Genomic DNA, 14,147 nt, shown 5'->3' with positions numbered 1-14,147 from the left:
AAGGTGTCTGCCTTATTCAAGGCTCTGTCAGACACTGATAAAGCTAAGAGGATATACAGATCATCACAGTCATTTCACTCCCCCTGAAGTAATAGTCTAATGTTACCTAACAATAGGCTACTGGGATTAGACCGTAGATAGCTGGCTGCGATGGTCTATCTTCACCCTGGCCCAGTCAGAACCTTGTTTGGCAATTTAAACACCAGTGGTGTCAGAGCATTGTGTGAGTCTATTAAGATTTACCAAGATATTTACACTTTGCTCTCTATTAAAATGAAAGCTTTCTTTTTTTAACCTTTCCTTCTGTTTATCTGACATTCTCTCCCAATAAAGCACCTACGCACTCCTTGGGAACAAATGTCGATTTAACATTTTGCGCTACTAAGCTTCATGACAGCTATAGATATCTGTTGGCAGGTAACGTGAACATTACAGCAGCACTTTTGCATGTTTTCTCAAGGAGCAGTTGGTGGAAGTGAAAAGGAAGCAGTATACTTTTATTTTTTTTTAATTGGGGTATAGTTGGTTTACAACGTTGTGTTAGTTTCTGCTGTGCAGTGAAGTGAATCAGCTATATGTATGCGTGCATTCTCTCCCTCTTGGGCCTCCCTCCAATCCTTCCCCCATCCCACCCTGCTAGGTCACCACCGAGCCACAAGCTGAGCTCCCTGCACTGTACAGCAGGCTCACACTAGCTATCTACTTTACACATGGTGGACATAAATCCTGAGAAAACAATATACTTTTCAGTAAGCAGTCTGTACCTAACTGTCTACATTACTCTCTCTTGTCTCTTTTCTCTTCTGGGATGTTTCCCAGGCTATGTGTATTGTGAGTACTACTGTTTACAATTTAAATGAAGCATATACTTATTACAGAAGATCTGGGGGAGAATACAGAAAGCCAGGAAGATCAAGAGCAAATTGATCTCTAATAAATCAATAATCATTGCTTCAGAACTGTTTCACATAGTGTTTTTTTTTTTTTCCTATGAATAAAATTTTGGAATTCTGTTGGATTTTAATTTGTTTTATATGTGTTTTGTATTGATAGGGTCTATAATAACTTGTTGCTTGCCAGGTGGCTCAGTGGTAAAGAATACACCTCCCAATGCAAGAGATGCAAGAGAAACAGATTCAATCCCTGGGTTGGGAAGATCCCGTGGAATAGGAAATGGCAACCCACTCCAGCATTCTTTCCTAGAAAATTCCATGGGTAAAGGAGCCTGACAGACTGCAGTCCATGAGATCACAAAAAGTTGGACCCAACTGAGCCACACACACACGCGCGCACACACACACACACACACACACACACGACTTGTTATAGTCAGGAATCTTGGTTGCTAATGACAAAAATCCAAATTGAATAAGCTTAATAAAGAAATGTTATGGAAAAAAAGAAGGAAAAGCTTCATTCATATAACTTAGAAGAACAGAGGTAGATGAGATGCTTTTCTCGATGATTACAAATAGGAAATGCTCACATAAGGTGAAAAGATTAAGAGTCACAAGTGTGTGCTCAGTCATTTCAGTCATGTCCAACTCTTTGAAACCCTATGGACTGTAGCTCCCCCAGTTCCTCTGTCAATGGGATTCTCCAGGCAGGAATACTGGAGTAAGTAGCCATTTCCTTCTCCAGGGGATCTTACTGACCCAGGATTGAACCCAGGTCTCCTGCATTGCAGGCAGATTCTTTTCTGTCTGAGCTACCAGGGATGAATCAAAATTTATGTACCAATTGATGTATTACTGGAGATTTAGGTTTGTTTTCATTCTTTTACCATTCTAAATAATGCTACTTAGAAATTTAAATGTTTTCTATATTTGGAATTATATAAGACCCCATTTTTATAAATAGAATTAGTGGTTCAAAGAGTAGAGGATACTGAATGTTAGGACCCTGAATACTACTGAAACAGTATTAGGGATGCATTTTCCTACTACTGGCTGGGCCAGCTGGTTTATTTTACTATTAATTATCCAATGGTCTGCTGTAGCAGCTTATGTATTTACAGTTGCTAGCACTAAGCTCAGTGTCTTAGGTATGAAATCCATTCAACAAATGTTTCTCAATGACGAACAGGAAGATGGTGGTGCTGAGAGTTCAGGGATTTTTCTAATTAATCTGTATTTAGGATGAAGGCATAAAAAGGAAATTCCTCTTATACATAAGCAGTACACTAATGACAAATGGTTGGGAGAATAAAGTAACAGACCTCACTCATTGAGTATAAAGGGTAATTTAAGTTTTACCTGCCTGTCTGCTGTTTGTAGGAGCTTAACCCATTCCATGTGTCCAAAAGAGATTATGCAAACTTCTTCATGAAAAGCCATTTGATGTATATAGTGGAAAGGACTCCAGCTCTGGAGAGACTTAATCTCCAGTAGAGGCGCTTAACCACCCCAGGTGTTATTTTTCTTATTTGATCAATAGAGCCAAGAGTGCCTGCCATAGCTGCCTCTCAGGCCTGCTGTACAGAATGAATAGGTAATGCATGAGGAAATTCTTTATAAATTGTAAAATTCTGCACAAATAAATTATTCTTACCATTATTATTGCAAGCCCAGAATTGCTCTTAAATGATTTGAAGTTGTAGATCTCTTTGAAATGTAATATAAGTTATGAGCTCTCTCTCCCCCCTCAAAAAAAGGAGGCACATACTTTGAAAATTATATATAATTCCAGGCCATTTATGAAATTCTCAAACCAACAGTACATGAAAATAAAACATGAAATGCTCTCCCTGCTCACAAGCTACTTGCACTCTAGTTAGACAGACATATATTTTAAAAATGAGAGAGAAGCAAATACAATATGCTAATTATGGATGATTGTAAAGAAGAGTCATCTCTGGAAATCTAAAGCCATGCAGAAAGTCATGTGGAACGGTTCTTGACAAAGGGCAAATGAGGTGCTATCTGGTACACAACAGCAGTCATGAAACATTAGGTTGGCCAAATAGTTTGTCTGGGTTTTTCATAACATCTTATGAAAAAACTCAAACATTTGGCCCATCCAATACAAACCTTATTATATCCAGGCAATATGCTGAGTCTTGGACACATAATTCAAATGAATTAAACATATTTGTCAATCCTAAGAAGTTTTCTGAAAGTGAAAAGTGAAAGTCACTCAGTTGTGTCCAACTCTTTGCAATGCCATGGACTGTATAGTCCATGGGATTCTCCAGGCCAGAATACTGGAGTGGGTAGCTCCTCCCTTCTCCGGGGCATCTTCTCAAACCAAGAATTGAACCCAGGTCTCCCTCATTCCGGATGGATTCTTTACCAGCTGAGCCACAAGGGAAGCCCAAGAATACTGGAGTGGGTAGCCTATTCCTTCTCCAAGAGATCTTCCCAACCCAGGAATCAAACGGGGGTCTCCTGCATTGCAGGTGGATTATTTACCAACTGAGCTTCAAGGAAGTCCCTAAGAAGTTCATGCTATGGAAAAAATATAGATAGAGAACAAATAAAGAGAATGTCATAGAAGTCTAGTACTTTTTCTAGGTCTTAGGAAGCATTACTATGAAAAAAGATAGTGGAAGTGATAGAATTTCAGCTAAGCTATTTAAAATCCTAAAAAACGATGCTATTAAAGTGTTGTACTCAATACTGTCAGCAAATTTGGGAAACTCAGCAGTGGCCACAGGATTGGGAGGTCAATTTTCTTTCCAATCTCAAAGAAGGGCAATGCCAAAGAATGATCAAACAAGTGGACAATTGTGCTCATTTAACATGCTAGCAAGATTATGCCCAAAATCCTTCAAGCCAGGCTTCAGCAGTACATGAACTGAGAACTTCAGATATATAAGCTCGGTTTTGAAGGGGCAAAGAAACCAGAGATCAAATTGTCAACATTCACTAGCTTATGGAGAAAGCAAAGGAGTTCCAGAAAACATCTACTTCTGTTTCATTGACTAGCTAAACTCTTTGACTATGTGTATCACAACAAACTGTGGGAAAATTCTTTAAGAGATGGGAGTACCAGACCACCTTACCTGTCTCCTGAGAAGGTCAAGAAGGTCTTCTGTAATGGAGGTCAGGAAACAACAGTTAGAACCAGACATGGAGCAATGGACTGGTTACAAATTGGGAAAGGAGTACAATAAGGCTATATACTGTCACTCTGCTTTTTTAACTTATATGCAGAGTACATAATGTGAAATGCCAGACTGGATGAAGCACAAACTGGAATCAAAATTACCAGGAGAAATATTAACAAACTCAGAGATGCAGATGATATCACTCTAATGGCAGAAAGTAAGGAGGAACTAAAGAGCTTCTTGATGAAGGTGAAAGAGGAGAGTGAAAAGCTGGCTTAAAACTCAACATTCAAAAAACTAAGGTCATGGCATCTAGTACCATCACTTCATTGCAAATAGATGGGGAAAAAAGTGGAAGCAGTGACAGATTTTATTTTCTTGGGCTCCAGAATCACTGCAGATAGTGACTGCAGCCATGAAATTAAAAGACATTTGCTCCTTGGACGGAAAGCTATGACAAACCTAGACAGTGTATTAAAAAGCAGAGACATCACTTTGCTGACAAAGGTCAATATAGTCAAAGCTATTATTTTTTTTCCAGTAGTCATGTACAGATGTGAGTTGGACCATAAAGAAGGCTGAGCACCAAAGAACTGATGCTCTCAAATTGTGGCGGTAAAGACTCTTGAGAGTCCCTCGGACTGAAAGGAGATCAAATCAGTCAATTCTAAAGGATAACAACCCTGAACATTCATGGGAAGGACTGGGGCTAAAGTTGAAGCTCCAAAATTTGGCCACCTGACGCAAAGAGCTGACTCATTGGAAAAGACCCTGATGCTGGGAAAGATTAAAGGTAAAAGGAGGAGGTGGCAGAGGATGAGATAGTTAGATAGTATCATCAACTCAATGGAGATGAATTTGAGCAAATTCTGGGAGCTAGTGGAGGACAGAGGAGCCTTGCATGCTGTAGTCCATGGGTTGCAAGGAGTCAGACATGACTTAGCAATTGAACAACAACTTTTTCTGGGAGGGTGAAAAAATGGTTTTGACAAAATGTGACTTGAGATTGGCTTAAAGTGTGACTAGAGTTTAAGTAGAGATAATAGTATTTGGAAAGAAATGGAGAAGCAAAACAGTATGTTACTATTACTGGATCATAACGCAGTACATGGCAAATGAGGCCACGTACAAAAGAGTGGACCTAGAGTACTTTTCTGAGGAAAAAGCACTTTACCCTGGAGATAAATCTAGACTTGCTTAAGGATAAGCATAACAAAATGTTTTATTAAAAACAGACACCCAACTCCCATTTCCTAAGATTCTCATTCAGAGGATGAGCAAGAATCTCTAATTGTTTATCAGTGGCCTGGGAGAATTACTATTTCCAGGCAAGTTTAGAAAATAATGCTGGAAGTAACAAATATTCAGTGAAGGGTTTTAAGCTCTAAAAAGGTATAATCAGTCCTGGAATTTGTAATCATTCCTTTGATGGCAGTGTGGACAATTATTAGATGAAGTTTGAAGCTGGAAATTATTCTGATGCTCCATAGTAACTCACTGCAAAATGGAATAGCTTTTTTAAACCTTGCTTAATCCTTGTTGTGTCTATTCTTGCTTTATTCCTACTGGAGATAACCAATAACTGGTCATGATCCTCTTTCTCAAAGCTCATCATCTCACATCTAAACTTCCTTTTGAATTTCCTTTGGTCTTTGTGGACTTAGCCTCTATTTTCTAAATGCTTGATTTTAAAAACAATTTGCTTTGATTTTAAGAAGCATTTGCTTTAGCTTTATGCTTTGGTCACCTCAGGTCTTCTCCACATTTACCAAGTTCTGGAGCTGATTTACAACACTAAACCAATTTCTTAGATTGATTTCTATACTTTTTTATGGCTTGACAGCCTATTTACACTCATGTCTCAAGCAGCTAAGCAAAAATGATAACACAGTTAACCAATTCTATCATTTATTCAGGTAACAAATATTGCTTGACTACTACATGCTGGACACTATGCTATGTTCTTGGAACACAAAGGTGAATAAAAATGAAAGTTTATGCCTTTCTGGAGTCTGTAATGTAGGAGTGGGCGGGGCAAGAAATGAACAGAATTCCTCCCCCAAAGTAATTCACTTTTAGAGTAGATGAAAATAAACTATTATGGAAACACAGATGATAGAACTATCTAATGCTGATTTGTGGCATCAAAGACAGTTTCACAAGGGTGACACTTGAACTGAAGGAATAACAAAGTTTCAAAGTGTGTGGGACAATAATGGCTGCACTCTCAGTATTCTATACCATCCTTGGGTTCACTGACTCGATGGACGTGAGTCTGAGTGAACTCCGGGAGTTGGTGATGGACAGGGAGGCCTGGCATGCTGCAATTCATGGGGTTGCAAAGAGTCAGACACGACTGAGCGACTGAACTGAACTGAACTGGGTTCACTAGTTCTTTAGTTCACTAGGTTCTTTAGTTCATCTGTAATCCCTGTTAAACTTTTCCATAGACATTTATGATCACGCTTCCTTTTTGCTTCATAAAAGTTGTAGCTAGGTAAGATGCCAAACATTTCCCCTGGCTTAAACCAGGAGAATTATGCAAACTCACCCAGGTTCAGTTGAACATTCTATAACTATTGTCTGAGTCTCGCTTTGGAAACCAAACCTGAAACCAGATAATTTTCTCGTGGTTTCAACTTTCACCATCAACAATTCACATGATACCAGGTTCAATTCATGTATAATATAAACAGGTGTAAAATTTCAACCGCAAGTCACTATAGATGTATGTTGGATGGGCCTTGAACTTGGCTTCACACAAATGATTTGAGCCTCCAAAGAGAAAACATTTCAGTTCGTCATCATTGCAGGTATTCTCCCTTCCAACACAGACACCAATAGCCACTGGTCTAATTGCGGAAAATAACACTTCCTGATTTTCAGAGCTCAGGCAACAGGTGTGCCATCTCCAAACCGACAGGCTGGTATGTCTAGGCATAACAGTGGCCAGCCACAAGCTTGCTGGAAACTAACACATTTTAGAACAATGGGAGATGATGAAATGGATCTGCAATGAGTACTTCATATGTGACTTTCAAAACTAGTAACATATGAGGAAACTTTCCATCTTACAACAGTGTGGAAAGTGATGCAATAATATGTTTGATTAGAAAGTACTTCAGGATGTATTAATGTAAGCACTTAGCAAGTCTCTCAAACATATCATTCTGCAGTGAGCATATAGATTTTTTCAAACATATCCATTTCCACTTAGGTTGTGCTCTAGCTGATTGCTCTAAATGCAAGGGAAGTTCTGCAAGCTCTTTCATGTACACTAAATTCAAATCCTTTGATCTTATTTTGTTTTGATAATTTTAAATGAAGAAAAAAACACAAAACATTAAATCTCTGTATTTCTTCATGGTGTGCACATTAGTTGGGTTCTGAAAGTACCTTTCCCTTTTGAATCCTTGTAAAACAGTCATTTAACACTATATTCTTGCCTTCTGATTCTCTGGGGATTTTGATTTGCTTTAAATTCAAAAGGGCAACAGACTGCATCAGATAATAAATCAACAGTTAACCTGGAACTACTTATGTTTAACTAGTTTCCTTGGCAATGTTTGAATTCAGCAGATCTGACATGGGGAACAACACTTGAGAGCCAGGTACAGTGGAAGGAAAAAAAAAAAAAAAAGCAAGACCCAGGGGGAAAGGAGAGGAGAGGAGAAAAGAGAAAAGTGGTTGTTTTCTTTCAAAAAAAAAAAAAAATAGTAAGAAAGCATGGTAAACCTCAGGACTAAGTACTGCAGGTGTGTTTGGGAGAACGGAAAGATATAATAGGTTTGAAAAAAAAAAAAAGAATGAGAAAAGTTTGCAGTTGTAAAAGTAAACATAGGTTTATCACCCCTGGATAGAGCCTCATCAGCAATGAAGGAGGAGGCCTAGTGAACTCCCACTGCAATCTGACCATTAGCTGAATGCGCACCAAGAAGAAAAGGCAGCATGGAGGGAGTTGGCACCACCCAGGCTAAGGCCTGTCTGAAGCTTTGTATAAAAATACATCTGCCTGCTCACTAATCTGGAAATCCAGTCCTCAGTTGTAAAGTGTGGACTGCCCTCCTAGTTCTACCACAAGAATCTCTATCTTTTAAAAAAATATATGCTACCCACAGTAATTCTCTCACTAGCCACGGTTGAAAACCTCTCCTCTGTGCTGTCCACAGTCTCCCTTAGTGCCATGACACTCTGTCTGCAGAGCCATGCCAGCCCCTGGATGCAACAAAATATCTAAATCTCTGTCCCTAGATGTGTTACTTTCCTAAGGATGATGTAACAGAGTACCATACACTCAGTGTCGACAGTTCAGTTCAGTTCAGTCGCTCAGTCGTGTCCGACTCTTTGCGATCCCATGAATCGCAGCACGCCAGGCCTCCCTCTCCATCACCATCTCCCGGACTTCACCCAGACACGTCCATCGAGTTGGTGATGCCATCCACCCATCTCATCCTCGGTCATCCGCTTCTCTTCCTGCCCCCAATCCCTCCCAGTATCAGAGACTTTTCCAATGAGTCAACTCTTCACATGAGGTGGCCAAAGTACTGGAGTTTCAGCTTTAGCATCATTCCCTCCAAAGAAATCCCAGGGCTGATCTCCTTCAAAAGGGACTGGTTGGATCTCCTTGCAGTCCAAGAGACTCTCAAGAGTCTTCTCCAACACCGCAGTTCAAAAGCATCAATTCTTCAGAGCTCACCTTTCTTCACAGTCCAACTCTCACATCCATACATGACCACAGGAAAAATCATAGCCTTGACTAGATGGACCTTAGTGGGCAAAGTAATGTCTCTGCTTTTGAATATGCTATCTAGGTTGGTCATAACTTTTCTTCCAAGGAGTAAACCTCTTTTAATTTCATGGCTGAAATCACCATCTGCAGTGATTTTGGAACACAAAAAAATAAAGTCTGACACTGTTTCCACTGTTTCCCCATCTATTTCCCATGAAGTGATGGGACCAGATGCCATGATCTTCATTTTCTGAATGTTGAGTTTTAAGCCAACTTTTTCACTCTCCTCTTTCACTTTCATCAAGAAGCTTTTGAGTTCCTCTTCACTTTCTGCCATAAGGGTGGTATCATCTGCATATCTGAGGTTATTGATATTTCTCCTGGCAATCTTGATTCCAGCTTGTGCTTCTTCCAGTCCAGCGTTTCTCATGATGTACTCTGCATAGGAGTTAAATAAGCAGGGTGACAATATACAGCCTTGAAGTACTCTTTTTCCCATTTGGAACCAGTCTGTTGTTCCATGTCCAGTTCTAACTGTTGCTTCCTGACTTGCATATAGGTTTCTCTTACTGTCTTGGAGCAACATAAATTTGTTGCTTCACAGTTCTGGGAGCCTAGAAGGCTGAGAGTTGTTGGTAAGGTATGATCCTTCTGATGACAGTGAGGGTGAATTTGTTCCATGACCCTTTCCTAGCTTCTGTTGGTTAGCTGGCAGTCATTGGCATTTCTTTGCCTGTGGCAACATGAGTCAGCTTCCACATGGCATTCTCCCTATAGTCTCTCTCTCTCTCTCTTCAGGTCCAGAGGTCTACATTGTATGCAGTCATATTGGAATTGGGCCCACTCTAATAATCTCACCTTTATTTGATCATCTGCCAAACCCTTATTTCCACATAATGTCACATTGACAGGTACTGGAGAGTAGGACTTCAACATCTTTATTTGGTGGGGGAGGGACACAATTCAACCCATAATTCTATTTTTTTAATTCATTTAGTCAACATGTGTTTATGGATCAAAGTCTATGAGGTAGGAACCCTCTTAGACAATGAATGTGTCAAAATTATCAAGAACTTCAAGATAACCGAATTTTCTATGATATGTTGATATGAATATATATTATAAGAATAATAAACACACTGCATTCCTGAGAAGTAACTTCTTCATTCATTAATTCACTGGTAATTTCTATCAAGTAGAATATTGTGTTAGCAATCATATATGAAGAGATAAAACACAGTTTCTGCCCTCAGGATGCTTATGAAGTCCCTGATATTCAAGCTGGTTTTAGAAAAGGCAGAGGAACCAGAGATCAAATTGCCAACATCCACTAGATCATGGAAAAAGCAAGAGAGTTCCAGAAAAGACATCTATTTTTGCTTTATTGACTATGCCAAAGCCTTTGACTGTGTGGATCACAATAAACTGTGGAAAATTCTGAAAGAGATGGGCATACCAGACCACCTGACCTGCCTCTTGAGAAATCTGTATGCAGGTCAGGAGGCAACAGTTAGAACTGGACATGGAACAACAGACTGATTCCAAATAGGAAAAGGAGTACGTCAAGGCTGTATATTGTCACCCTGCTTATTTAACTTCTATGCAGAGTACATCATGAGAAACGCTGGACTGGAAGAAGCACAAGCTGGAATCAAGATTGCCAGGAGAAATATCAATAACCTCAGATATGCAGATGACTTTATGGCAGAAAGTGAAGAGGAACTAAAAAGCCTCTTGATGAAAGTGAAAGAGGAGAGTGAAAAAGTTGGCTTAAAACTCAACATTCAGAAAATGAAGATCATGGCATCTGGTCCCATCACTTCATGGGAAATAGATGGGGAAACAGTGGAAACAGTGTCTGACTTTATTTTGGGGGTTTCCAAAATCACTGCAGATGGTGACTGCAGCCATGAAATTAAAAACGCTTACTCCTTGGAAGAAAAGTTATGACCAACCTAGATAGTATATTCAAAAGCAGAGACATTACTTTGCTGACTAAGGTCCGTCTAGTCAAGGCTATGATTTTTCCTGTGGTCATGTATGGATGTGAGAGTTGGACTGTGAAGAAGGCTGAGTGACAAAGAATTGATGCTTTTGAACTGTGGTGTTGGAGAATACTCTTGAGAGTCCTTTGGACTGCAAGGAGATCCAAGCAGTCTATTCTGAAGGAGATCAGCCCTGGGATTTCTTTGGAAGGAATGATGCTAAAGCTGAAACTCCAGTACTTTGGCCACCTCATGCGAAGAGTTGACTCATTGGAAAAGACTCTGATGCTGGGAGGGATTAGTGGCAGGAGGAGAAGGGGATGACCAAAGATGAGATGGGCGGATGGCATCACAGACTCGATGGACGTGAGTCTGAGTGAACTCCAGGAGATGGTAATGGACAGGGAGGCCTGGCGTGCTGTGATTCATGGGGTCTCAAAGAGTTGGACACAACTGAGCAACTGAACTGAACTGAAGGAACATGGTTTCCCCAGTGGTACAATTGTAAAGAATCTACCTGCCAATGCAGTAGACGTGAGTCGATCCCTGAGCTGGAAAGATACCCTGCGGAAGGAAATGGCAACCCACTCCAGTATTCTTGCCTGGGAAATCCCATGGACAGCGAAGCCTGGTGTGCTATAAAGTCCATGGGGGTCACAAAGACTTGGATATGACTGAGTGGCTAAACAACAACAAGGAACAGACACACACAGGATCATCTATTACTGTGTGATACATGCTAGAAGACAGAAATATGTATCATGGGAGAACAAAGAAGCCACATGTAACTGAAGCTAGAGGAACCAGGAATTGCTTCCAAGAGGATACTTAAATGTCTCTTGAAAGATATGTTGGGTTAGAGGATAAAGAATTAAGAATGTTCTGGAATAGAGGTATAGGAAAGAACATATGTAAAATGAAGGAGATAGGAAAAAGCACGGGACATTTGGGGAACTGTGAATGAATCCTTTTATGAATGTGGACATGAGGATTTGCTGGGAGGAAACCTCTGAATTTGGAGTCTGATCATCATCCAGGATGAAGTGGATTCAGAGGGAAGTGATGGGATGTGTTTTAGGAAACTCATTTTGAGAAAAGTGTAAATAAGAAGATGAAGGAAGGCAAGGCTGGAGGCATGATAATCCACAAGAGAAAGAAGCTGAACAAAGGCATTTACCACAGGACAGAAAAGAGAGGTAGATGGAGCTTCAGGAGAATTGAGCAGATCAAATGTACAGTCATGAAATTGAAAGATGCTTACTCCTTGGAAGAAAAGTTATGACCAACCTAGATAGTATATTCAAAAGCAGAGACATTACTTTGCCAACAAACATCCATCTAGTCAAGGCTATGGTTTTTCCAGTGGTCATGTATAGATGTGAGAGTTGGACTGTGAAGAAAGCTGAGCACCAAAGGATTGATTCTTTTGAACTGCGGTGTTGGAGAAGATTCTTGAGAGTTCCTTGGATTGCAAGGAGATCCAACCAGTCCATTCTAAAGATCAGTCCTGGGTGTTCTTTAGAAGGAATGATGCTAAAGCTGAAACTCCAGTATTTTGGCCACCTCATGCGAAGACTTGACTCATTGGAAAAGACTCTGATGCTGGGAGGGATTGGGGGCAGGAGGAGAAGGGGACAACAGAGGATGAGATGGCTGGATGGAATCACCGACTCGATGGACATGAGTTTGAGTGAGCTCCAGGAATTGGTGACGGACAGGGAGGCCTGGCATGCTGCAATTCATGGGGTCGCAGACTCGGACACGACTGAGCAACTGAACTGAACTGAACAAATGTACAGTGACTAATTAAACATCTGAAGAACATTTATACTGGGGTAGAAATGAAGGAAAAGGATGAACCTAGATCACATATGTTATCAGAGACTTTAAATTTTATTTCTGACCTGTGGATGCTTTATATGCTCACTCTCTACCTGAAATGTGTTTTTCTTCCATTAACAAGAAATAGCTCATTATTAAAATTCAGTCCACATCATGTCTGGAAGTTCCCCCAGTTCGTCTCTCTCTGGTGTATTCTCACAGCACCTTTTCTGCCCATATTCTTGTGAACTTTCTGTATGTATTTCTTGAAACAGCACACTCTAACCCCCACACACTGACTCAGTCACTGGCAGAGACTCAAAATTTGCTGATGGAATGAATTTATATGTTTAATAAACTTTCCACTTGGGCCATATAAGTTTGGCAATTTAGACAGTTTTCTATTACAGTGAATGAATTTAATAAAGTCTAAACTTTTATTACTGGAAGAATTAAGCTACAGTTATCTGAAAAGAGGGATAATTCTAGCTAAATGCAGCATTGCTCATTCTTGTATTTGATAGAAATTAGTTAGTGTTGTTACTTGCTGCTGCTGCTAAGTCACTTCAGTCATGTCCAGCTCTTTGTGACCTTATGGAATGTAGCCCACCAGGTTCCTCTGTCCATGGGATTCTCCAGGCAAGTGTACTGGAGTGGGTTCCCAGGCCCTCCTCCAGGGAATCTTCCCAACTCAGGGATCAAACCCACATCTCTTATGGCTCCCGCATTAACAAGCAGACTCTTTACCACCAGTGTTACCAGGGAAGCCCGTGTTGTTACTTAGCATTAATCCTGGAAATAATTACAGCAATATTTCTGCCTCCCAGTCCTTGAGTCTTTATACTTCAAGCTAGAACGCAGGAGTAGGAATATTTTATTACAAATAGAAGTGGGTTGGACACACTTTTTCAAAATATAGCAGTAGCAGCCATAGGACCATTCTCCCTTTTTGATATTCTTCTTAGCACATCTTCCACAGGAGAGTGGTTCCCTGTGTGCCCCCATATTTATACTTTAGCTAGGATTTTAACATGTTAATGAAGTTAGTTGTTGAAGAAACTACAACACTCTCCCAATGGTTAATGCTGGAAGTGAAGCCAACTCAGCTTCTTTAAACTTTAGTTCCAAAGGCATTACAGGAATCTATGAATGAAATGGAAATATTTTGAAATTCTAGTCTCTTTTATAGCCCAAGCAATCATCAGTAAATTGCAGACTTTACAGGTATAATTTTCAGTAAGGGTCAGGGAAATTCATTCATTAGAATTACGGGAGATAAAAATTTAAATGTCTCTGTAATATTTATAGGAAAAGTGTCATCAGTATAAAGCAGCCTTAAATCACATTCATTCATTATTAAGCACTCCTCTACATTTCTGAGTGAAGTTTCTAATGGGATGAAATCTCCTCAGCTGCGATAACGTCATGACTGTCTATTTATATAGCCAAGTTGTCTTTGGTTATGGAAGTGCCATTTTAGGTTGGGTATTAAAGCAGATTTTCCCTTTGAAGGGATATATCTAAATTTCAATGATAGTAGGCCATTACTTAGTAAACAAGAGAG

Source organism: Capricornis sumatraensis, chromosome 16 (assembly GCF_032405125.1).
Source record: "Capricornis sumatraensis isolate serow.1 chromosome 16, serow.2, whole genome shotgun sequence".
Taxonomy (NCBI): domain Eukaryota; kingdom Metazoa; phylum Chordata; class Mammalia; order Artiodactyla; family Bovidae; genus Capricornis; species Capricornis sumatraensis.
Note: the sequence above shows the minus strand (reverse complement) of the source record.